This window comes from Ailuropoda melanoleuca, chromosome 13 (genome assembly GCF_002007445.2).
Source record: "Ailuropoda melanoleuca isolate Jingjing chromosome 13, ASM200744v2, whole genome shotgun sequence".
Taxonomy (NCBI): domain Eukaryota; kingdom Metazoa; phylum Chordata; class Mammalia; order Carnivora; family Ursidae; genus Ailuropoda; species Ailuropoda melanoleuca.
Window position 1 is genome coordinate 72,808,194 of NC_048230.1, and position 26,129 is coordinate 72,834,322.

At 48.1% G+C, this 26,129-nt stretch overlaps 1 protein-coding gene across 1 annotated transcript in view; it reads left to right on the top strand.

Annotated features, from left to right (window-relative positions):
* The first annotated feature begins 8,718 nt into the window (after window positions 1-8,718).
* The window catches only part of SNPH (syntaphilin), a 33,915-nt gene continuing 16,504 nt past the window's right edge, over window positions 8,719-26,129 (top strand). The window contains 2 exon segments of the mRNA XM_034640644.1: window positions 8,719-8,849; window positions 9,104-9,209. The gene's annotated coding sequence lies outside the window, so the exon portion shown is untranslated.

Below are 26,129 nucleotides of genomic sequence, written 5' to 3' on the forward strand. Positions count from 1 at the left end.
CTTGATTTGACCTAACACTATGGTTTTTAATCTAATATCTTAATTTAAAGGTTCTTAAATTTGTCTTTGTTTTAAATTATCTGACTGGCTTTTAGTCTATTTATAGGTCGTTTAACATTTTTATTTATTATTTAATGATTATTATAACTACCATTCATTGTCAACAAAACTAAATCTGCTTATGTTAAAAAATTAGCAGACACTTATTCAGCATGTTGTCTGCAGCTGCAATTCAAGTAAAGGTCATAAAATAAATGTTCTTTTACTTGGTGTTTACCGAGCATATTTGACATTAAAACTATTGTTTTTCTGTTTTCTTAATTGAAGTTTGAGTTAGGAAATTTTCGTATAGTGCTCCGTGAGCTCCGTAGTATACTATAAAGTGAAGCCTATAGTGCGCTCTTCAATCCCATTGTATCTGGAATTATGCTACAAATGAAATTCTAAATGGCTTCTTTGAATGTATTAATTATATAAGATCGAAATGTCAAAATTTTCTTTTTTAAAAATTTCTTCTATTTTTTGAAAGATACATCATTTGAAGTCCCCCCAAAAGTCTTTTATTTTTTTAATTAACATGCAGAAAAACTGACTTTTCATTTTGATGCACAGTTATGTGAATTTTAACACATGTCTAGATTCCTGTGACCGCCACTACATTTGGGATACCAACAGTAACATCACCCCCAAAACTCCCTTGTGTTATCACTTTGTAATCACTCCCTTCCCCATCCTAACTCCTGGCAACCACTCTTTTACATGACTATAGTTTTGTCTTTTTAAGAATGTCATATACACGGAATCAAATAATACGTATCCGTTTTGAGACTGGCTTCTTTCACTCAGTATGCCTTTGAGATTTGTCCAAGTGGTTACACTTATCAGTGGTTTGATACTATTTATTGCTGAATAGTATTCTGTTGTCTGGATATACCACAGTTTCTTCATCCTACCCCCTGGAGGACATTGAAGTTGTTTCCAGTTTTGGACGATTGTAAATGGAGCTGCTACATACACTCGTGTACAGTTTGGTGTGAGTATAAGTTTATTTCTCTAGGGTAAATATCTAGGAGTGGGATTGCTGGGTCATATGGTAAGTGCATATTTAACTTGATAAGAAATTATCAGATCATTTCCCAGAGTGGATGTACCTTTTTGCACTCACACTAGCAGTATGAGAGTTACAACTGACCTTTTCTTACTTTTTATTTTCAGAAAATCATAGGACTCCATGCCTTTGTAAAAAATAACACAGAAAGATCCTGTATACCCTTCACCCAGTTGCCCCAATGGTAACATTTTGCATAATTATGGTACAGTATCACAGGAAATTGACATCAGTACAGTCTATTCACCTTATTCATATTTCACCAGTTTTACATACACTCGTGTGTGTATTTAGTTCTGTGCAATTTTATTACATATGTAGCTTCATGTGACCACCACCACAGTCAAGAAACAAGAGTTCCACCACTTATCATACCCTTTAGAAGCCACAGCCTCCTTCCTCCGTACCCTCCTTCCTAGTTCCTGACAACCGCTAATCTGTTCTCCATCTCTATAATTTTGTCATTCATGCAGTTGACTTTTGTGGATTAACTTTGTATTCTGTGACCTTGCTAAACTTAAAAATTAGTTCCAGGAGTTTGTTTTTTGTAGATTCCTTGGGATTTTCTACATAGACGATCATGTTGTCTACAAAGGACAGTTTCATTTCTTCCTTGTCACCGTGTTCCCAATGTGAGAAGGAAAGCATTCACCTTCACCATTCTGTATTATACTAGCTACAACTGGTTTTGGGGGAGGAATACTTGTCGTCAGGCTGAGGATATTCCTTTTATCCCTAGTTTGCTGAGAGTCGGTTTTGTGTGTGTGTGTGTGAATGGATATTAATTCTATTAAACGCTTTCTGAATTGTTTCATGAGGTTTTTCTTTACACTGTTAGTATGGTGGATTTCACCAATTGATTTTTGAATTTTTAAATCAGTTTTGCATTTCCAGGATAAACTCTACTTGATCTCTGGATTCAATTTGCTAATTTATTTTAACAGCTTTATTGAGACATAATTTACATACCATAGAATTCACCCCTTTTAACATGTTCACTTCATATTTTTAGTATATTTACAGTGTTATGCAACTATTCCCATTATCTAATTTTAGAACATTTTCATCACTCAAAGAAACCCCATACTTATTATAATCACTTCCCACTCTCTCTTTCCCCACAACTCCAGGCAACCACTAATACACCTTTTGACTCTCATACAGTGTATGTCTGTTGTGTCTGACTTTTTTCACTTAGCGTAACATTTTCAAGGTTTATCCACGTTGTGGAATGTATCTGTACTTCCTTCTGTTTAATGGCCAAATTAATATTCCATTACATGGATATACATTTTGTTTACCCATTCATCAGTTGGTAGACATGTGGTTGTTCCCACTTTTTGACTATTATGAGTAATGCTGCTGTGAACATTAGTGCTAAGTTTTTGTGTATGCATGTTTTCATCTTTCTTGGACATATACCTAGGAGTGGAATTGCTGGGTCATATGATAACTCTATGTTTAACTTTCTGAGGAACTGTCAAGCTGTCTTCCAAAGTAGCTGCACTATTTTACATTTCTATCAGCAATGTACGAAAGTTCTAATTTCTTTACATCCTCGTCAGTGCTTGTTATTGTCCCTTCTTCAATTCATAGCTATCTTACTGAATGTGAAATGATACCTCGTAGTTTTGATTTGCATTTTCCCAATAACTAATGATGTTGAGCATGTTTTCATATGGATTTGCTTGTATTTTGTTTAAGATTTTTGCACATGTGTTCACGGGAGGTATTGGTTCATGAGAGTATTTGTCTTTTCTTATATTATTTTCTTCTGGTTTTGGTATCAAGATAATACTGGCTTCATAAAATAACTTGGAAAGTGTTTCCTCCTCTTATTTTTCTGGAAGAGACTATGTAGAATTAATGTTATTTCTTATTTAAATGTTTGGTAGAATTCACACATGAAACAATCTGGATCTGAGGATTTATATTTAGGAAGGTTTTAAACTATGAATTTCATTTTTAAAATAGTTGTAGGGCTATTCAGTTATATTTTGATAGTTTCCAGCTTTTGAGGAATTGTTCCATTTCATCTAAATTGGTGATTATGTGTGTAGAGTTGTTTGGAGTAGTCCCTTATTATCCTTTAGTGTCTGCAAGGTTGATAGTAATAACCCCTCTTTCATTCCAGATACTGTTAATCTGTGTCTTCTCTCTTTTTCTTTTCAGTCATACGAGAATTATTAATTTTATTGGTCTTTCCAAAGAACCAGCTTTTGTTTTCATTGATTGTCTCCTTTGTTTTTCTTTTTTCAATTTCGTTCATTTTTGCTCTGATATTTATTATTTCTTTCCCTTGCTTGCTTTGAGTTTATTTTGCTAAAATGGAAGCCTAGTTGATTTGAGACCTTTCTTCTTTTCTAGTTTAAACCCTTAGTGTTATGTATTTCCCTTCAAGTACTGCTTTAGCTTCATTGCACAAATTTTGATAAGTTGTATTTTCACTTTTGTTCCGTTCAAAATATTTTCTAATTTCTTTTTTTTTTTTTTAAGATTTTACTTATTAGAGAGAGACGAAAAGAGCATGGGTTGGGGGGAGGGGCAGAGAGAGAGGGAAAAGAAAACTCCCCACTGAGCAGGGACCCCACTGTGGGGCTTGATCCCAGGACCCCAGGAATCACAACCTGAGCCAAAGGCAGACACTTAACCGACTGAGCCACTCAGGCACCCGTATTTTCTAATTTCTTTTGAGACTTCCTTTTTGACCTGCAGATTATTTAGAAGGATATTGTTTAATTTCCAAGGGAGATTTTCCTGTTATCTTTCTGTAATTCATCTCTAGTCTAAATCATTATGGTCAGAGAACATACTTTAAATGAATTTGATTCTTTTAAATTTGTTAAGGTTTGTTTTATGACCCGGTATAAGATTTGTCTTGGCGGATGTTCCATGGCTCTTGAAAAGCATGTATTCTACAGTTGTTAGGTGAAGAGTTCTATCAGTGTCGACTGGACCTAGTTGATTGACAGTGCTCTTCACTTATCCTTATCCTTGCTTATTTTCTGTCTACTCATTCTAGTGATTACTGAGAAAAGAGTATTCATCTCTGCAGCTGTAATTGTGAACTGTATATTTCTCCTTTCAGTTCTGATGGCTTTTGCCTCCTGTATTTCGAAGCTCTTTTATTAGGTACGTACACATTTACAATTATGTCTTCCTGGCAAGTGACCCTTTTATTTTTGTATAATGATTCCCTTTATCCCTAGTAATTTTCTTTGCTCTGAAGTCTACTTTTTCTCATCTTAAGCCATTTCAGCCTTCTCTTGATTAGTGACTGCATGCTATGTATTTTTCTATGTCTTACTTTTACTCTACCTATATCATCATATTTAAAGTGAGTTTTTTATAAACAACGTGTATTTGAGTCATTTTTTATCCATTCTGATTATCTCTCTTAATTGATGTATCCACAAACCATTTATTTCCAATGTAAATATTGATATGTTTGGACATAGATCTACCATTTTATTATTTGTTTACTATTTGTTCCCCCTATTTTTCATTTCTCTGTTCCCCCTTTCTTGCTTTATTTTGGAATATTCGAACATATTTTTAGAATTCCATGTTAAATTACCTGGTTTTGTTTTGGTTTTTTACTATCTTTTCTTATAGATATTTTTAAGGACCTCTAAGAATTACAATATATATACTTAATTTTTCACACCCTACTTAGAATCAGTATTTTACCACTTTAAGTGGAATGTAGAAACCTTTTGTCATAGAAGTTCCTTTACATTCTCTCCTTTATATTGTAATTGTCTTATCTACATATACTGAAACCCCATCAGACTGGGTTATGATTTCTACTTTCAACTGTCAAACTTATTTCAAAGAATTCAAGAAGAGAAAAATAGTCCGTTAAATTAACCCAGATATTTACCATTTTTATTGTCCTTTCCTTCCTTATATTCCACGTTTCCTTCTAATATCATTTCCCTTCTGTCTGAAGAATTTTCTTCAGCAGTTTCTTCAGAGCAGGTCTGCTGACAATGAATTCTTTTAGTTTTCTTTTATCTGAGAATGTGTTTATATCAACTTTATTCCCGAAGGGTAATTTTTTTAAAAAGATTATTTATTTATTTATTCAACAGAGATAGAGACAGCCAGCGAGAGAGGGAACACAAGCAGGGGGAGTGGGAGAGGAAGAAGCAGGCTCATAGCAGAGGAGCCTGATGTGGGGCTCGATCCCATAACGCCGGGATCACGCCCTGAGCCGAAGGCAGACGCTTAACCGCTGTGCCACCCAGGCGCCCCACTGAAGGATAATTTTGCTGGATATGGAGTCCTGGTTGACTGATCTTTTCTTTCAGCAATTTAAAAATTTTGTTCCATTTTTTTCTTGCCATCTATGGTTTGGTTGAGAAATCCAGTTATTCAAATCACTCTTCCTGTACAATTAATACATCATTTTTCTCTGATTGCTTTCAAGATTTTTTCCTTAAGTTTTCAGTAGTAACTGAAAATTATTATTTTCCTATTATTATTATTATTATTATTATTTGGTTTCTGTCTTTGGGGTTCACCAGAAAGCTGGAGTGTGGAGATTGATTTACTCTTCTCTTTTGTTGGCTTTTTCCCACAATTGCACCTGCATCTGGAGCCAAATTTTGGGAGGACAGAAGGAGACAAAGAACATCAGAGGCTCACCCACCCTCTCTCAGGATCACAGTTACTCTTGGAGAAGTCTCTCCTCCCTCAGAGTTTGAGATATGTGTGTCCCTGTTGTCCTAGCCACCACTGCAGGATGGCCTGGGGGCTGTGTCATGAGACAATGGAGAAAGGATTTAAAAAGAAAAGAAAAATTACTTTCCTCCTCTCACTCCGAACATAAGGGGTCTCCTTTCTTGATCCTCAGGTCAGACCTAGAGAACTGCTTTGGGAGCTCTCTCTGTGTTGATTCCCCAACTCCAGATTTGGGCTGCCTGGAGACTAGGCCAGGTGATACCAGAGGAAACAAAAATGATAAATTTGCTAGTTCACTAGGCCAGAAAATTCTGGCCTTCTTCCCCAATTTGCCTGCTCGTATTTTCTTTTCAGACTCCTCACATAGCTGCTACTTGTTCAGGTTTTATTGCTGCATTCAGTGGGAGGAGTGTTTACCCAGAATTGGAACCAAACTTGCTTTTGAACTAAGGAAATTTAAGTATCTCCCAATTTTTTTTAAAGATTTTATTTATTTATTTGACAGAGATAGAGACAGCCAGCGAGAGAGGGAACACAAGCAGGGGGAGTGGGAGAGGAAGAAGCAGGCTCATAGCGGAGGAGCCTGATGTGGGGCTCGATCCCACAATGCCGGGATCATGCCCTGAGCCGAAGGCAGACGCTTAACCGCTGTGCCACCCAGGCGCCCCTAAGTATCTCCCAATTAATACAAAACAAAACTACCACTTTTTAAAAAGATTTTATTTATTTGAGAAAGAGAGCCCGAGTACGCACGCACGTGTAGGGGGGAGGGAAAGAGGGAGAAGCAGCCTACCCGCAATGGAGGGGGTGCTTGATCCTGCCCCCCTGAGATCACAAACGCCAAAAGGCAGCCACTTAACGGTCTGAGCCACCCAGGTACCCCAAAACTACTAATTTCTTTAGAATAATTTGATTTATGCTCAAAATCCTCATTTGTTGAAATTTACATTATAACTAAATACTGGCTCTCTTCATCACATGCCTTATGATGCTGAGGAGAGAATTCTTTACTAGCTAACACCATTCCAGATGGAAGTAATGTGGGTGGAGGTGGGCTGTCTTGATTGGGGGAAGTTCCTTGCAGAGATTTCTGGGAAATGTAGTCTTCTAAGTACCAAGCCAAAAAACCAATCAAACAAACAAACAAAAACAAAACCCATGGGGACAGACAAAATTTTTTTAATGAGGATCTTAGAAATTATCTTCTGATAAGAAAACGAATTGTATGGCTTCCTTGGTTTTGCTTCAAGTGCAAAGAAGTCACTTACATAGTTTAAGTGGGCCTTAGGGCAGATAGAACATCTTGATGATTAACTTGCTAATACAGCATTAGTTTTGTTGTTGTTGTTGTTGTTGTTGTTTCTAGACAGCAGACCTTATTTCACATGGCTTTTTCAACTACAATTTCCTATTCCTGCTACAATTGCCCTGCCATGTTTTTCCACAAAGCATAATGTAATAATGGCCATCTGATAGGAAAATTCAATTTAATAGAATAGAGAAAAAAATATAAACAACACCAAAAAATTTTATAAGCATAAGTTTCAAAATTATAGGCATTGTTACAGAGTGGTGGATTTATCACAAATTCCAGCCACAGAAAAAGATTTAACTTTGAAAAGTAACGGTAAATTTAAAGTAACTGGGTTTTTTTCTTCTGTACTTTATAAATACTATTTCTCACCAGGCCGATAGCACAGAATCATGATATAAAGTGGGCAAAATCACTTTACAAATTTTCCCTCAGCTTAGGTGGAGGGTAGAGGGTACCCAGTTCAGCCCTGCCAAGAGCAGACAGAGACTTGACGTAAGAGTCTTAGGAGACAAGGATGGCATCTGGCCTAGTGTGTGTATGGAAGACTGGGCCTGGCACAATGTATGCTTGCTCTCTTGTTCACTTAGTCAATATTTACTGAGCACCTGATAAGTGTCAGGCACTACTCTAGGCACTGGGAATATAGCCAGGGAAAGTACAAAGTTCCTTCCCTCATAGAGTGTACATTCTAGTAAGGGTGACAATGACAAACAAATAGTATATATACAACATGTCAGCTGGACATACAGCAAAACTAGGGCAAAAAGAGTAGGGGAAGAGGAAATTACTATGTTATGTAGGGTGGTCAAGGAAGGCCTCCCTGAGACAGTGACATTTGAGCAGAGATCTGGAAAAGTGAGGGATGATTTTGAGGCAAGGAATGACTGACCAGAGAGGCTTCCACTTCTCACACACGGAGCAGATAAGAAACAGGTCCAGAGAGCTAGTTAACTTATCTAAAGTTGCATGGCTAGAAGGGGAAGGGCTAGGCAGAGAAGCCACTTTTCCGAATTCTTTGGTCCCCTTGTCTCTCCTGCATTAGCAGATGGAAGACAGAGGGAAAAGGTGTATAACAACCATTTAATTTAGGTTTGTGAATATCTCTCCACATTTTCAAAGATTCACCATCTTAATACTTCAAAGACAAACATTTTCGTTTTCGGATATTTAAGATTCTTGCCATCATTTTTCTTAGTAGTCCAAATGCTGTTCACATTAAATACCACTGGTACTCAGAAGTGAAAAGCGTTCCTCATGGAATTCAGATGACATTACTATTTAACATAAACCGGCAGTGTGCCAGGAAGTGAGCTTGGTATCATCAACCCATGTTACAGATGAGAAAGCTGAGGCCCAGGGGGGTGAAGGGACTTGCCCAGGATCCCACAGCCTATCAGCGAACAATGCGCTTTCCTCCGTGCCCCGGTGCCCAGCTCTAAGCACAGGGTGGCGTGTAGGTGCGAAAGGACCCCACCCCATGCGTGCCCCACCCCGCCGGCTCTCACCGCTCCGGCGCCCTCTGGAGCAAGATGCCAACTATCTCTTTAAGAAGGAAAGTGAAGACGGGCCGCTTACGCAGCTGCCAGCGAGCCGCCCACTGGCTGGTCCCTTCCATCCACCTCACCCTCCCCTTCCCTCCCTCCCGGCAGCCCCAGCCCTAGCGAGCCGCCTCCAGCAGGGGCTCCGGAGAGCAGGTCGGCGGCCTGGGCAGGGCAGCCGAAGCCATGGAAGCCTCCGCAGGTGATGACAGGGACCCCGGGGACCTAGGGGCCCACCGCCCGGCAGCGCCCACCGCAGCGGCGAGTGCGGGTGGGGGGAGGGGAGGGGAGGCACGGGCCGCGTGGGGGAGCAGACGGGACAGAGAGCCCAGCAGGCAGCCTGCCCCCCGGGGCTTTCTGGCTGCGGCGGCCCAGCTGTCAGCTGCGGGGGGCTCGGCTGCCCGGTGTCCCCGCCCGCGTTCACCCGCCCCTGTGTATTTTCCCCCACCGCCGCAGGTTGCTGATCAGGGCCAGACAGCTGCAGCCGCGACTGCAGAGGCGCTGCGCCAAGCGGGGCCGGAGCGGTGAGAGCCGGCGGGCTGCGGAGCGCCAGTGGACTCAGGTGAGGAGGGCCGCGGCCGAGCCCGGAGGGGGCCCTGCGCTGCACCCGGCGGGCTGGCGGGCGGGGGCCGCTGGCGACCGCCCGCTGCGGTAGAATCCCTCAGAGGGCACCGGCCGAGGAGGGGTTAACTGTGACTCATTCTTACCCTCCCTTCATTCCCCCCCACCCCGCCCCCAAACCGTGAAAATCACTAATTACAGGATGCTGATTGCAGCAGGGAAGATGCCCAAGGTGGGCGATTAGGAGAGGTTTAGGGACCACCCCGTTCCTAAATGTTTTCCTCTTCTGGCATTTAGCAAACATTCAAGCCCGTTTCCTTTTTTGAGGAGGAGCAAGGGTACCTAGGGGTGGGGGTGGGACCCCCCCACCCCACCCCACCCCACCCAGCCCAAGGTCAAGTGCCAATGATTGCTTCTTTACCACATTCCCGCCTGCGAAGCGTCAGGGCCCTGCAGTAGATCTGGAAAACATGCCCATGACCCCTACAGTGGGAGATCTGAGCCTCAGTCTCCCTGGAGCTCCCACTGGATGGGATACTTTCTCCCTCGGCTCCTCAGCAGAACACCTACTAGCCTGGGAAGCCCCATATGCCCTTCCTCAACCCTGCAGACTGAGGAGAGGCCTGGCCACACAGCTGCCTGTCTCCTCAGCTCTCTCTGCCCATCTGGAGGTGTGGGATGGACTGGAGGAGCTTATCAGGAAAAGGTGTTCTCTGCAGGTGGGGTGGTGTAGGGAAAGTGCCAGAGACTGGGGTTCTACTCCCTTAGCCTGCTAGTAGGCCACCAGTAGCCATCTTAAAATGCTTTAGGCGTGGGTGTCTGTCTGTTCATCTGTTAAATGCAGGAGTTGGATTCGATGGTCTGTATAGCTGTGATATGTCACTCAAGTAGCTCTTACATGTCAGGGGGACCCCTCTAAAGCAACCCAGAATTTAAACTTGCGTTTATGAAATAATTGGGGTTTCCTCAGTTGGTCTCTTTCAACTCTGGACTTCTCTAGTGAAACATGACCTTGTGAGCCTCGTGGAACAAGAGGCATCGGACAGTCCTATAGTGGCATCCTTACGCCATCCCTGGGGTGACCTTCCTGGGGTTACGTTCCATCCCCAAGCTTCAATTTCCTCATCTGTAAATCTGGGAAGAGGCAGACATGCCTCAGAGGGCTGAGTAATGATTCAGTGAGATTTATAGGGAAGAACCTAAAACAGTGCCTGTGCCCCGCACGTAGTAGATGTTCAGGGTCGCGGGACTGGAGAGAGAGACTGGGGGAAGAGAGGAGGGGTGGCTGCTTTTAGCCTCTTCTCCCCCCTCCCCCACCCCACCCATCTCTTCCACATCCCTGTCCCTGCGGATGGCATCCCTGCCAGGGGATAATGAATGCTGGAGTGTGTTGGGCTGAGGGCCTAGGAAGCAACCAGGAGGTACAAACATTTCCACTGCAAGGACTGTGACATCATCCTAGCGAATGATGGTCCCAAGGAGGCATATATAGCCCAGCACTGGAGTTGGAAAATCTTGGCAGCCGAGGGCAAAGTCCCTAAGGGAAGAGAAGCATCAGAATCTTGTGTGCTGGCTGGGGTCAGGGGCTGGGACTTCCTGATCCCATATGGGGCCCACTGCTGTTCCCTTGCCCTCCTTGGAGTCTCCCACTAGAGTCACCCTGAGACAGGCAGTCGAGTGTTTGGTGTCGGTATTTCCTATTCTTTATCTTCGCTCCTGCTGTCCTTTGATCCTAACACTCACCCTTTCTGGCTTCAGTTTATTCCACAGATACACTCTGCCTCTTGACAGCATGATAAAGAAAGCTCCCCATAGGCTGGGGCAGGGCATTTTGCTGCTGCATCATTTGGGCCAATTGAAGTTATGTCCCCACCTACCCTAAATCCCCATTAGATTGTGAGTGCCTCCTGACAGAAGCCCCGTCTTTTTCCTCTCTGTATCTCCAACCTCTAGCCCATGGCTAGGCACAAAGTAGGTGCTCAGTACGTGTTGAGCAAGTCTGAGGAAGTTACGTCTGTAAACCAACTAGGTTAGGGAGAAACTGCGGGAATGTGTTGGTGGTTGTAGGAAAAGCGCTGTTAAGCACAGAGCACTGTGCAGGTTGCTGGTTGCCATTAACCACTATTACTTATAGTGTTATTAGCACAACTGCCAGTAGCCAGCAGTCAGTTTGCCTTCTCTTCGAAATAGGCTGGAAGGGGCTCAGTGTGCCTGGGAGAGGGGTGACGTTGGCAAACAGATGGTGCCGACTGGTGTAAGAGGAGCATGAAGGGAAGAGGGTTGGGAAGAATGTGATTTCAGCCCGTCGCTGTGCTTGAGGGTATTAGGGGGTGGGGGGCAGATGAGGAGAATCAAGTGAGTCAAAGTGGACACGCAGTAGAAAATCCGGAGACCCAGGCCCCAGGTCTCACTCCACCCCCACCCCGTTGTGTGACCTTGGGCCAATCAAGACCTCTGGGTCCCCAGCCATCAGATGACAGGACTGGATTACTTGATCCCTAAGGCCCCTTCTGGTTCTGACATTTTGTCATGTGCATTTTGTTAAATGAAAATGGGACGAGGATTATTACTCTTAGTATCATCTGTGGAATACCAGTCCGTTACCCACCTCGGGGGATCCTCGTAACAAGTTATACCTATTTGAAGGATGGGGAGCCCGAGGCTGAGAGAGATTGACTTGCCTGGGGTTGCACAGGTAAAGGGCAGCGTGTTACCTGACGCCAGGTCTGTCTAACCCGGAAGAGTGCGCTCTTCCAGAGCTCGGGCTCCCCAAGTCCATGCACACTTGCTGTCATCACTGCGCCTCGGGGTCTGGAGAAGGGAAAGCAGTGAAGGTTCAGGACCAGAGATCAGGTGCCTCCCCAAAGTGATGACTGCGGGGGACTTGCTGGGTTGAAGAGCGTGCACATCAGGGCTAGGAAGCCTTCCTTTTGCCGTGAGCCATGCCTTGCTAAAGGGTGGTGGGTGCCCTTTCATGGCTGGCCCTGCACGACAGTCATGACAGACGCACTTTTCAAGTGCTCCCTATGTGTTGTGCTCTGTTTTATTTATTCCTGAGACAATCCCACTATGACTTTTACCCATTTCACAAGCGAGAAAGCCAAGGCGGAGAGACAAGGAGCCTTGCCCAGAGTTACACAGCGAAAGTGTTGCCCGCTGAGAAGGTTTAGCTGGAGGCACGCTGTACTGGGAGTCAACAGGGCCTTTGAGTTAACTGAGTAACTTTGGGTAAGCCAGTTTCCCTCTGAAAGTTGGCGTTTCTGTCCCGCAGGTGGACTGGATGCAGCTACTGGCTCTAAAAGACCTAACTGCCAGTCCCAGAATGTCCCAGAATGTCCCAGAATGTCCCAGAATGGTGTGGGGGAAGGGATTCCTTGTCTAGCTAAATGCTGTTCAGCATTTGCTTATTATTTCTTAGCCAGGCCCTGGCCTAAGTGCATGTGATACAGGGAAGAGTAAGAGGGGATCCCTAGTTTCAAGAAACTGATATCTAAGCAGGAGACAAACATCTAAACATGTAGGTATGATAAACCCTCTAGGAGCTGTGATGAGTACTGATAACGGTGTGTAATGGCAGGTCAGAGAGGGGAGATGATCGTTCCCACTCCAAAGGTGAGGAAGGCTCTAGAGAGTGGACACCGTTGTCATGTCCTTGTTCTCTGAATTGAGTTTATGAATCACCGTCATCCTCGCCATCCACCCAGCTTAGGATATTTTCAAACTGTTCTAAAGATTTGTTGGCTTTTGACCCCAGCAACACAAAAAATGGCCACAGAGTCTGAGGGACCATTCAAGCTCACTCTGGCACGGCTTTCGTGGAATAATCCATCTGTCCCAGGCAGATGAGAACCTTTCCTGTCTTTAGAGACTTCTAGAGGCAAGACTCAAATTCCTCTTGGAAAGTCTGTCTAATGCTGGATAACTAAGCCGATAGGCTTGGGGAATTCTTCAGCTCTATTCTCAGCATGCCACCTGTCCAGAGCACCTGACACCTGGAGAGGTGAAGGCATTTACCCAAGATTACTCAGCAAGGCTGGGATCATAACTCTGGCCTAATTGAAACTGTATTCCTGGGCCATATGGGGTCTTTCTGCATCCAGGTCACCAGGGGCTGGAGGGCCATTTCTTCATTTGATGGGCAGCTCATGCTGGGTGAAGGCCTGATGCAGGTGTCGTGTAGCTAGAGCAGAAGCCCCGTGGCGAAGAGGAGGCCTGTGTTCCCCAGGCTGCCCTGCCCCTCCTAATGGACAGATACTTGTGCAGCATTTCTTACATGCTCAGCACTGTCCTCTGAATCGAGGTGCTGAGCCAACCAGAAGGGAGTGTCTGGGAAGCAGCCTGGCGAAGTGGAAAGAGCCAGCACCCGGGCATCAGAAGACTCAGGTCCTCATCTCGGCTCTGCTCAGGCCTCAACTCCCTGGGCGGCCTGAGGCCAGGCCCTTGGCTTTTCCACATCTACAGACTGACAGGCAGAGGTGGGGGTCTCCGAGGGCCCTTCAAGCGCTGACTGGCCAACTCTTTCTTCTGTTCTGTAAGCTCTTTGGGGGGTGTGAGAGTAGGTAGGATACAGATAACTGGAACTTGAGGAGGAACAAGATAGATATAAGAGGCACGAGCAGATGCTCTGCGGGTTTGCGGGAGGGAGGGGCTTGGGGAGCGCTCAGTTCAAAAGCCACTTCTTCAAAGGTAGGATGAGGTGCAGATAGAGGTGGTTTAGGGTCGGGTTTTTTTTTTTTTTTTTTTGAACCAGGAGAAATAGCAAAAGCATGCTGTTATTCTGGGACTGGAAGGCTATATAGCAGAGCTGTGGTTCTCAGACTTAGATTTCAAAGATCAGTACGTTTGGGAATCTATCCTAGCTTTGCCAACTTTGTGTTTTGCCAGATAAGGACATTCAAATGGCACTTAAACAGATTTCTGTTTACTACCACTGCCATGCAGGGAGAGAAAGAGCATTTTAACACCTCTATCCCCATAGCAAGAAGACTATATAAGTGTAAAAAAAAAAAGTTACTGCAAATTAAATGCATTTTGCTTTATTAAAAACTCTATGACTGTCCATGTTTTGCTCCATTCGTCACAGAGCAGTGTTCTTGCGTTTGGCTCTGGAGTGACGCTGCTCTGTTTCCTATTCTGTAAAATGGGCACATGAGGCTATCTTCCTCCTAAGGTCAGTAGGAGGTCTAGATGCCAGAATAAAACATGTAAAACAAGGGACTCAACTCAAGCTCCGTTGTCAACAGAGGCAGAGTGGGTCCGTTGGGCCCTTCAGGAACTGTAGCATGCTGCAAAGTGCTTGCTTGCAAGAGCCAGCTGCTGGCCTGCTCCCACCTCTCTCACCACGCCAGCATGTGGGTCCAGTGTTTTGCAGATCTTCTGATTTATAAGACAGAACTGGGATGCTTGTGACATCTCTTTGTTTCTAAAATGTGGCCATCTAGGCAACATTTTTAAGTGCACCTATTAAAATGCATCTGCGGCAGGCCCCCCCTTGGTGTCCTCCCATGTAAAGTTCTAGATACCAGGCACCTAGGGCTCCGCAGTTGCTGGGCGAGAGTGATGGCAGAGAAGGGCAACGAGGCCCTAACAGCAGGCCTGGGTCAGGGCATCTGGTGTCTGCAAGGCCGCATGACTTTGACGCTTTGTGATCTCCTGCTTCTGGGCCCGTGGCTTCAAAGGCCCTCCCTGTGCCCCTTTCAGCAGCACTGTCAGCATCGGGTCTCTGGGGGCTGAGGCCTCCAGGCACCTTGCTGCCCGCCTTGAAGCTGGCACTGGCCGGGCCTCCCTACCACAGGGGCTCTGGAAGCTGGGTCGGCAGCTTCCAAAGAGGGGACTTGGCTGGCAGCCTGGGAGGCCTGGCACAGAAGCCACCCTTGAGAGACAGGCATGAGGAGAGGGTTCTGTACACTCCTCAGTGCAGGAGATGGGGGGCAGGTCCCATTCTTTGGAAGTCACCCTGGCCCTGTCTGCCGCTGTCTGCTTGGGTCATGCTGAGGTCCAGCGGTGAGTGCATGGTCCCCATACAGCTCTGCCGCATGGCCATGGCCGGCACAGAGGGAAAGCTGGCCTAGAGCAGCGAAGGACCTCAGAGAGGGTGTGAAGGGAACCTGGCTGGGGTGTCTGAGGTGTGTGGCTCAGTGTCGAGGCCGAATTGTGAGGAGGCCGCACTACGGCTGACAGAAGGAACTTTCTAGGCCAGGACTGTGTGTGTGCTTCCTCTCTGGAGCCCCAGGGCCCAGTACCAGCCATGCACATGGGGGGACTCTGGAAAAGTCATGAGCAAATGACAAGTAGCTTGCTGTCCCTTTCAGATGGAATCCTGGGTTGAAAGACTTTTAGAGGCCAAGTGGCAGTTTCATACCCAGCATCTGTGCGTCCGTGTGAGTGTGTGTCCGTGTGTGTGTGTGTCCGTGTGAGTGTGTATGTCCGTGTGTGTGTGTGTTTGGCTTCCTGAGAAAGACTCCTGCTTGCTGGGGTTGCTTCTCCCTCTCTTTCTCCCGCCCCTTCCCCTCTTTCTCCTCCCAGTTTTCTTGAAATGCAGTCCACAGGCAACAAGCTGCACATATTGTAAATGTGCCATTTGGTAAGTTCGACATGGTGTAAATCACCACCACAGTTAACGAACAAATCCATCGTCCCCGAAGGTTTCCTCTTGCCCTTTTGTAATTCCTCCTTCTTGCACCTCTCCTGTCCCCAGACAGCCACTGATGTGCTTTCTACCACCGTCCATGACTTTGCATTTTCTAGAACTTTATATGGATGGAATCATGCAGTGTGTGCTTTTTATGTTGTTGTGGTTTTTGGGGGGGTGTGGTCTGGCTTCTTTCTCTCAGCATAATTATTTTGGGATTCATGTTGTTTTATATATCACTATATTCCTTTTTATTGCTGAGTAGTATTCCATTGTGTGGATAAAGAAAACACATCATTAGTTTATCCCCTCATCCACTGATGGACAGTTGGTTTTTTCCCAGTTTTTTGCTGTTACAAATAAAGCTGCTGTGAGCGTATGTGTAAGTCTTTGTATGGATTATACTTCCCTGTTCTCTTGGGCGAAAACCTAGGAGTGAAGTAGAAAGGCTGGATCATCGGGCAAATATGTATTTAGCATTTGAAGAAACCTCCCTAGGGTTTCCGGAGTGGCCGTACCATTCTACAATCCGTCTGCGGCGTCTGAAAGTTCCGGTCCGCATCCTCACGGGTGCTTGGTATGGTCAGTGTTTTCAATGTTAACCATTCTCATAGGCGTGCAGGGGTATCTGTTTATGGCATTAGTTAGCATTTTCCTAATGACACATGATGTTGAATATCTTTTTGTCCACTTATTCGTCATCCATCTTCTTCGAAATTTGTTTCAACATTTTGTCCACTTTTAATATTTCATCATTTGGTTTTGGTTTTCCTCTTATCGAGCCATAAAAGTTCTTCATACATTCTGGATGCAAGTTCTTTGTCAAGTGTGTGTTTTGCAAGTATTTTCTCCCAATGTGTGTCTTGCCCTAAGGGCCCGTGGGAGTTACAGACTCGGTGTGTGCATGCACGTGTGGGGGAGAGAGAGAGAGAGAGGGAGAGAGAAAGGCTCAGAGGGAGACTGGCTTCCTGCGGGACGCCTGCTTCTCGATCCATGTCTTCTCTGCCACGTGTAGAACACGGAAGGACAGCCCCCAGAGGTTCTTAAATGTCACACATCTCAACAGCTTCTTAGTCCCTGAGATCCCATGGGGCGTGGCGTCAGAGCCTGCACAGACCTCTGATCTCGAGAGGGAGAGGGCCCGTGGCAGGGTCCTTGATGCCTTTTGTTCCTTGACTCTGGGTGAGCCAGGTAACCTTTCTGAGCCGCCCTTACCTGGTCTGTAAGGTGCGCACAGCTCATGCGTGGGGGGCAGTAGAGCTCTCCAGCAGGCCGTGCAGCTCCAAGGACGGGTACGTGTTGGCGCTATCTATTGCCATCTAAAGGCCTTTGGGATGCAGAGGAGGAGGACCTGTGTGTTCATTGAGGAAGGTTTGGGGGGCTCCACCCTCGGTCGGGTGTGGGGCTGTGCGGGCTGGAGCAGTGCTGGGCAACATTTTCTGCTTTGCTCTGGACTGGGTGGTGCCTGCTTGAAGGCCTCATCACTGATGCTGCCCTCTGACCACTAGCTGGCGACATGCGTGCTGCTTACGCCAGCTGCCTCCGTAAGTGTGTGTGTGTGTATGTGTGTGTGCGTGTGCGTGCACACACTTGCTTAGAAACCCTCAAAAGATGCAAGACTGTGGTCCACAGGTGAGCCTGCGTGCAAACAGCCTGTGTCCTCTTGGTGTAAGAAGTGCTCTAGGGGCGCCTGGGTGGCTCAGTCGGTTGGGCGTCTGCCTTTGGTTCGGGTCATGATCTCGGGGTCCTGGGATCGAGCCCTGCATTGGGCTCCCTGCTGGGTGGGGAGTCTGCTTCTCCCTCTCCCTCTGTTGCCTCCCTTCCCTGGCTTGTGCTGGCTCTCTCTTGCTCTGAAGGGAGCCTGTGCAAGGGGCCTCCCGGGAGGAAGTGTGAGTCCATCTCCTGTGAAGCTACGCACAGGCATCTGTGCTCGAATTGTGCTTGGAAGGGCTTTCTGGGCAGAGGGCACCGCATCGGCAGAAGCATGAGTGCACAGAGTAAGCTCAGTGAGATGTGTGGGATGCAGATGTGATGGGAAGCAGGCTGACAAGGAAGGCAGATGCCAGGTTAACACAACTACTCCATCAGGTGGTGGGTGTCATCTCCATTTTACAGAAGGGGAGACTGAGGTACCAAGAGGTCAAGGGAGCTGTGCCCTGAGGCTCATGAGTCAGTCATTGGCAGAGCTGAGTGTCCTGGCTGGGTCCCAGGAGAGGTGGACGGTGGAGCCCTCTCAGGGCCGCTTTCCTGGTACCTGGATTGAGCTCGTGGGGTTCTCAGGACTCCCGGATCATTCTCTTTGGCTGCCTGACTTCTGTCAGCAGGTGTCTGCTAGGCCTTGATTCAGAAGCCACTGTGTCCCCGGCTCCTGGGGAGACCCGAGCCACTGGAGGCGTGGTGCCCACTCCTCTTTGGGATGTTGCAGGCTAAACGACGTGTGGCCACATGTGCGAGCCTAGGCGGGTGCTGCTGCTCACAGCGCGAGGCCAGCACTGCCGAGGCTGCTCTGCAGGCTTGCGCGGGTCAGGTCTGGCTGTATCGATTGCCACCGCTGACCCACACTAGGGTCCTATGACTAAGGGGGAGAGTGAGCACTGGGCACGCGGTGAGTGGTGTCCACCACCCCGAACCTACCCGGACGCCCGGGCTCCACCACGTTTCTCCCCATGCCCTCATTCCTTGCCACCCCCATCTTCTGGGCCCTCAGGAGCCTCCGTCCTCAGTTTCTCTGGAAGCCATCTTTGCTTCTCTCACTCCCTCTCCTCTGCCCCTCTCTAGGGTCTCTCTCTGCTCCTGGCCCCTCCCCATCTCTGTCCAGCCCATCCTCAGCACAGCTGGGACAACATCAGCTTCTATAAAATAAACCCAACCAGGTCATTCCTCTGCTCAGAACTCACAGGCTCCTGCCCCCAGCCTCCCTCTTCTCTCCCTTGTGCCGTTACCCCTGGAGCGCTCCTCCTTCTCCACCTCCTGCTGGCCCCCACCCCGCCCTGCATCTGGAATGCTCCTCCGGGGGCAGCTCTGCACCCTCGTTTAGAGCCCTGCTCCCTCACGGGAACCTCCTCCTGAGTTCTGTAGAGGGACTCACTCCTGCCAGTGCCCAGCCCCTCCCTGGTGCGAACCGTGAGTACCGGACCATGAGGGAGGACTGAGTGCACAACAGAGGCTGGGTGAATACGGACGGCAGCCGCCACAGCCGCCACACAGGAAGAGGTGCTGTCATCAGGAGAGAGGCGACGCTCTGCGGGACCTGCTCGCAGTCCTGCGCGGAGCTTGGCCACTCCTGAGCTAGGTGTCTCCAGGCATTTCCACCCCTCCTTGCTGCATGGGGGTGAAGATACTTGTCCCAAAGCTGAAGAAACTCAGAAAGATCATCCCAGATAATTCCTGTGTTTGAACTTGAACTTCCTGCATTTGAAGAAGCAGAGCTAAGGGCCAATGGTTTTGTCAAATGGAAAACACAGCTGATGTGCACCTGTTATGGGTGGGAGAATCATCTGGTGACTCAACCCTTTAGGAACGCAGTTTGGCAGCATATTCGTGGACGCCATAAGCCCACCCCTGGGGATCTATCCTGAGGAAGGAGTTCCAAATACAGGAAAACAATTATGCACAAAGGTCTGTATGGTAGCATTCTTTTCGATAGTGAGAAAGTCTAAATATTCAGCAAGGGAGGAAGTTAACTTAACCATGATGGACCCATGAAATGGAAAATTACGCAACGCATAAAATACTTTCTATAGGGGCACCTGGCTGGCTTAGTCTGTGGAGCGTGCGACTCTTGATCTCAGGGTTGTAAGTTCGATCCCCATGTTGGGTGTGCAGGTTACTTTAAAAAAACAAAATCTTAATAAAAAATATTTTTTATAAAGAATGCCATGGCATAGGCAATTCTTAAACTATGTTAAATTTTTAAAAGATCTAAAGGTGCATATATAGTATGGTTATAACTATGTAAAAATAATTCCCTACCTCCCCTCAAAAACGTTTTTTCTGTGCTAAGAAAAAAAAATGGAGGAAGCAGCAATGAAATTAATCAGTGGTTTATCTTTGAGTAGCACAACTGGAGGGTTTTTTTTTTTAAAGTGTGCTACTTTTATAACTATAATAAATACCTTCGCAAATATAACTATATTTAACCTTTTAAAATTATCCAGTGGGAGCTAAGGGAGTCCATTTCAATTCCTTGAACTTCTTGGAATGAATCATTCACTTGTCTCCAGGCCCTTGGTTTATAAAATAAGGGAAAGAAACCAGTGTTCACTGGGCCATGTGTGCCAGGCTCCACACACACGGTATCTAATTAAATCTTGCCAATGGATACCCCATTTTGCAGATGAGGGAGCTAAAGCTCATAGTGGATCCCCTGCTAAGAACTAGGTTTTGCCCCAGGACAAAGCCCCTGCTCAGCCTGCCACTGCCGTCTCCCCACCCCAGAGGCCCCTTATGATTAGAAGACCTTCACCTTCCAGGAGGGGACAGAGGAGGTGGGGGTGGGACAGGACAGGTGAGAGGGACACCTGAGAGCGCTGTGTCAACAGAGCCTGTGCAAGAGTTTATCTTACAGGGTGGGGAAGGTCAGTGTGCCAGCAGGTGGGGAGAGGCACGTTCTGCTGACCACGGCCAGAGCAGGTGTTCTCGGCTTTGGCTCTCTGAACAGGATCTCCCCCTCAGCCCACGTCCCCATTCTGCACTCCCAGCCTCCTCGCGCCTCTCAGCGCCCAGGACGTAGAGCTTCAGGGCTAGGGTTTGAGTTCCAGCTCCACCACTGCGTTACAGGGGACTCAGGTGAATACCACCCACCTCCCGCTTAGCTGTAAAGTGAGATCGGACTAGACCAGAGGTTCCAAATCAATGCTAGGCAGCTAACAAGCAAAACAGCCCAGGTGTGAGAGCCAGAGCGCCGGTAAGAACACTAGCAAGAAGGAGCCGCCCGACAGCCTCGGTGGGTCAGCGCCATGCAGGAATGCAGACGCAGAGACGCAAGATCTTTTGGGTTGTTTAAGACAAGCCAGAAATCCGGATTTTTTAAACTACAAAATGTCTCAATTTATTAACGTCAACTCAGATTAAAATCCATACATATGCAGGCTGAGGGAAAGTGGTCTACGGGCCTGATAGATATGGCCTGTGGGCTGCCCATCCGGGACCTCTGGAGTCGCCTGTCTCTGGCACCTTCTGGCTTTGACCTCTGGTTCCTGGACTCCTAGTCTGCACATGGAGACAGGGCTAGGCAGAAGGAGGCCCAGGAAGGCCAGTCTGCTAAGGAGGAGGTGGCCCAAAGTGGCTCTGCTGGGCCCCCTTACACGCCCTAGGCAAATCCGTGGGCTTTAAAAGCCTCTGCCGGCTGCCTGCCAGAAGCTGTCCCAGCTGTGGCTTGTGTGCTGGGCACGGTGCTTGGCGGTGGTCCCGCACGCCCTCGCTTTATCATCGTGACCGTGATGAACCTCACACGCCCACGAGGAAGTTGGCCCTGAGTGTGACGGCCTGAATGCAGGAGTGTCCGCCTCGATCCCCTGAGCTCCTGCGTGTGGTCATTCCACCCCTCGTTATACCTGTCCAAGGGGACCTGGCAGGTGCTGGCGCTGATGATGGTGTTGGGCACCTGGAGCCGAGCACACGTGGAGCTGGAGTATGTGTACACCCTGTGCACACACACAGCTGGGCTCGTGTGTGCAGATCTGTGCCTTGAGAGCTGGGCTTAGCACAGTCGATGCTTGTTCTTCGCACCGGTATGTTCTGCAAACCCGCTGTGGACCTGGAATTAGTGACCACACAATCATCGCTCCTGAGAGAGAACACGGGGCTAGGTTCCTGCGAGACTCTGGTCCCATCATTTCCATCAGCAGATCAATATGTCACCTTGTTTTAGGTGTGTTTCTGTCTAAAGACACCTTCTTTAATAGAAATTGTCGATTTCATTCACATGGAACTCACGCCGACAGCGCTATAGTTCCTACTGACGACGTCACCTGACACACAGATTTTCTCCGGAAGGCACATCACAGGTCCTCGTGTACAGGAACACCAGCCTCCGCCCTACACTGCAGGTCGTTTTACATGGCAAAATCACCAACAAAAAGCACAAATATTTTTTTAAAAAGTGGCACTAAATGGGCTGCAGGAAGGATCTGTTTGCAGTATAAGAAGTGAAACGAGGTCGCCTTCCACCCCAGCTGGGCACGTGCACATCAGGAACTCACATTCTTCACCCCCCCCGCCCCGTGCATGTCCGTGAAAGAACCGCGGGTACTGATTTGGGGCATACAGGTAATTTTTAGCGAGTAGGTGAATTTGCAAATACAGGATCCGCAGATAATGAGGCTCCGCTATAATTGTGTCTCCCTCATCTTTCTTGGGGGCTGCTACCAGGATTAGGAGTTGTCCGCCCAACTAATTGGACTCTGGTGCGGAGATGTAATTTGGAGGGGCAGCAGCACCGGTCCTGGGCCCCCCCCCCGCAGCACTGCCCCCTCATACCTCTCAGTGCGCCCCAGAGTCTGAGCTTCTCTGATGGTAAAATGGAGAGGACGCTCCCTAACCTGTGGGGGGACGTAAGCGTGAACTGAGATCATAAATGTGGAGCCCCCAGGACCTCCCAGGGGCCTGGGGAGGTGCTAATTGACTGCTTTCATCCTTTCCCCTCAGGTGTGGTTAGCAAGGGTTTTGCCCTCCAGTCCCTGCTACATCCTGACAATTCTGATGACTTCCGGCCCATGATCTAGCAGGAGAGACAGGCGCCCAGATAAGACATCATGTGTACAAAGGACTATAATAATGTTAACCAAGTGCCATAGAGTTGGGGTTTTTTTTTTTTTTTTTGGCCCCTATTTTGATTTGCTAAGAAGCCTGCACGTACTTGGATGGTGACATCGACCCAAGTGCATACACACCCACTCATTCATCAGATATTTATTGAGGGCCTGTGATGTTCCAGGCACCGGTCTAGGTGCTGAGAATTAGATAAAGAACAAAATGCACAGACATCCCTACCTTCCTGGAGCTTATATTCTAGAAATGACGTAAATGCAGAAATACCTGTTGCTAGGGACTGTGGAGAAAATGCATGAGCAGAAAGGAGTGCTGGGAGGGAGGGTTGTATTTTAAACAAAGTGGCGGAGGCAGGGTCACTGAGAAGGTGGCCTTGGAGTAAAGACCTACAGGGGGAGAGAGAATACATGGGGCAGAGATCGGGGAGAACATTCCAGGCATAGGGAAGAGCTTGTGCAAAGGCCCTGAGTAGGAGTGTGGCTGGAGCAGCATGGGTGAGGGGAGCAGGAGGTGAGGTCAGAGGAAGAAGGAAGGGGGAGCAGGATGCAGGGCTCAGCATCAGCCAGAGTAAGGACTTCGGCTTCCATTCCAACATGGGACCGTTAGGAAAGGTTTTGGGCAGAGGAGTGACATGACCAGATTCATACTCTAAGAGGATCCTGCTGGCTACTGAGTGGATCTTGTAGGGCCGAGGCTGGTGCGTCACCTGGAGGGAGCTGGTGGCTTGGGCCAGAGAGGGAGCGGAGAGGGATCACATCCAGAGCAGGAGGTCATATTTGGGACATGTTCATTTTTAAGATCTTCTGCGAAATCAAAGAGACAATGTCTTGAAATTCTGCCATTTGGTAAACAATGATTGGTTTGTGACTTTTTTTTTTTTTGCCAGTGGACCGAAGTGCGTGTAAATGATTCTGTAGTCAGGGACCCCTGAGATACCAGCTATTATAGTATTTCACATTAGATTTTGGGCTGGGGTAAAGATGTAATACATATGAATAACTTTAGAAGTAAGACTAGAGTTAGGTTAATAAATAATTACTACTGTTTGCCGAATGCTTTCTGTACACTGGCTTCCTGCTAGGCATTTAGCGGCCTTCTCGCTAACCACGCGCAACAAGTGGAAGTAGGCCCATTTTACAGATAAAGACTAAGGCTCAGAGAAGTCAAGTCCTGCTGTCATAGAGATAGTGGGTGGCGGAGTTTGGGATCCAAATCCACCTATATTTGAGGCCAAAACCATGGTTCCTTTCTTTTAGATTAAGCCTCTTAACCTCATTCAGAGGATTTTCAAAATAGCACAGATGTTGGCAGGATCTACCTTTTAAAGCATTTTTAAATGCTCATTTTCCATAAATGAAGGGGTGGGGCAGCTCCTGCAGAGAGGGAAGACTTCTTGAGAGAAGTGTTTATAATTACCCACCCTCCCATAGCAAGTGTGAGCCGTACCGGGCCCTGCCAGAGGCCCCAGACCTTAGTGAAGGTGAAAGAATTGGGCCTGACGTGGGAAATGCCCACTGGAGGTCAGCCAGACAGGGACCAGCTGCTGAGGATGGCAGGGAAGCTGGCAGCTGGGAAGGAAAGGGGACCTGGGAGGAGGGATGAAGCATGCTGACATGGGTAGGGGGCACGGCTCCTGGGCTCAAGCAGGAACGGTTGGGTGAGCGGGACTAGTATCCCCCCCACAGCCCCCAGGAGCTTCAAGGAGATGGGTGAGACTTAGCTCCCAGCGGGAGGGGCGTGCACAGGATGGCTGGTGGGATGGGAACCTCTGATGCTTTAGAGCTGGAAGTTTGGGAGGGGGGGGTAGGGAGAGGAGCCAGGATCGGGATGGCTGGTGGAGGAGGGCTCACTCGGCACCCGGGACAAGAGCCAGGATGCCGCTGTTGCTGGAGGGCCTACCTTCAGTCTCACGTCCTCACTCCCACAGCTCACACTGTGGCCTTTGGCAAGTCTGTGGTTTTCTGCTTAGGAAAGTGTGGCAGTCAGACTAGACTGTCAAGCAATGCTGAGAGAGAGTGAGAGAGGGAGGGGGGAGAGCCAGAGGCAGCAGGAGTTGATGTGGTTCCCAGGAAGATGGAAACTGTCTGATCTTAGATTGGGAGGGGGCCGTCTCCATGGAGAGGGGCTGAGGTCCCAGGCAGAGGGGATGACAGGCCCAATCCCTTTGGTCCTTGTGTCCCACATGTCCATGTGTCTTGCAGCCTCCCATCAGCGGAGCACCGGCCCACACAGGGCGCCCCGGGTAGACTCTGAGGGCACCGTGTCTCCTTGAACTTGGAGGTTCCCGGTGGGCAGTCCTCCTTCCCCACCACAAACCCCATGCAGAAGTGTCTTTTGTAACATTCACTTCAAGATCCTTATGTCTCCTGAAGAACTGGTCTGCTTCTGCTTTCCTGTAACCATGAGAATGAGAAGACTAGGCATAATTGCTTGTTTTACATTGGTGGCCAGGAAGCTCAGAGCTGCATCTGAGCCCCGTCCGCAGTGTGTCGTCATCAGGCTGTGCCACTCCCTTCTGCCCTGGCCCCAGTTTCCGTGTATGTTTTATCATGTGCCATCATGAGCTGCCCTAAAGTGGGTGGGACGTACGCTGTCTTAACTCTAGGCCTCCCTTCCATGACTATTTTACCCAAAAAGCTACCCTTTGTTTTTATTTTCTAGAACTTCTGCCTGGACTCAAACAATGGCGAGGGGTGAGGGCTCATCACTGGTGTCAGGAGTGGGGCTCCCAGCCTGGGGTGGGCAAACTTCAGACATCACAGGTTCTCTCTGGGTTTCATTTTCTCGCTGTATGATGATAGGTAATGACAAAGTCTACCAGGATCCCTTCCATTCTCCAGTTCTGAGAGCGTGTTCACCGTGTTGGTACTTGGGGGTAAATGTGGAGGCAGGGGAGGCGGCCAGGCGGAGACCTGGACCAACGGGAGAGTCCCTAGATGTGGAGGCCCTGCCATCTTCCCCTTCCTCTGATGCTTTAGAGCTGGAAGTTTGGGAGGAGGGGGTAGGGAGAGGAGCCAGGCTCAGGCCTGACAGCTCTATCAGCCAGGAAACCCAGGAGAACATATGCTGCGGCCAAGGTCGCTGAGGGCCTCCATCTGCCAGAGTCACTTGCCAGGCGGCCACCAAGCTGGGGCCAGCACCAGAGCCCCTTGGTTCCCCTGCCTCCCCATGGGTGTCTACAGACAGGCAGCCCTGGAGCAACTGGGGGAGGGGACAGAAACCAGTGTTCCCCTGCCGCCCCCTCCCCACACAGGAGGCCACCCCAGGGCAGCTGGGCTGGGAGAGGGTGCCAGGAATTTCACAGTCGCTCCTGGGCCTGCTCTGACACGCCCAAGGTGGTGATAGAGCAAAGACTGTCTCTGAGGAAGGGAAAAGAGAGAACCCCCTTCAGGAGGCCGTGGTAGGAATAGCCGGAAACGCTCAGCCCTCTGATGGTGCAGGATTTCCCCAGCCCTCCGTCTGTCTGTCTGTCTACTCTCTTGGCTGGGTCCTGAAGAGATGGGTGGAGTCAGAAGGGTG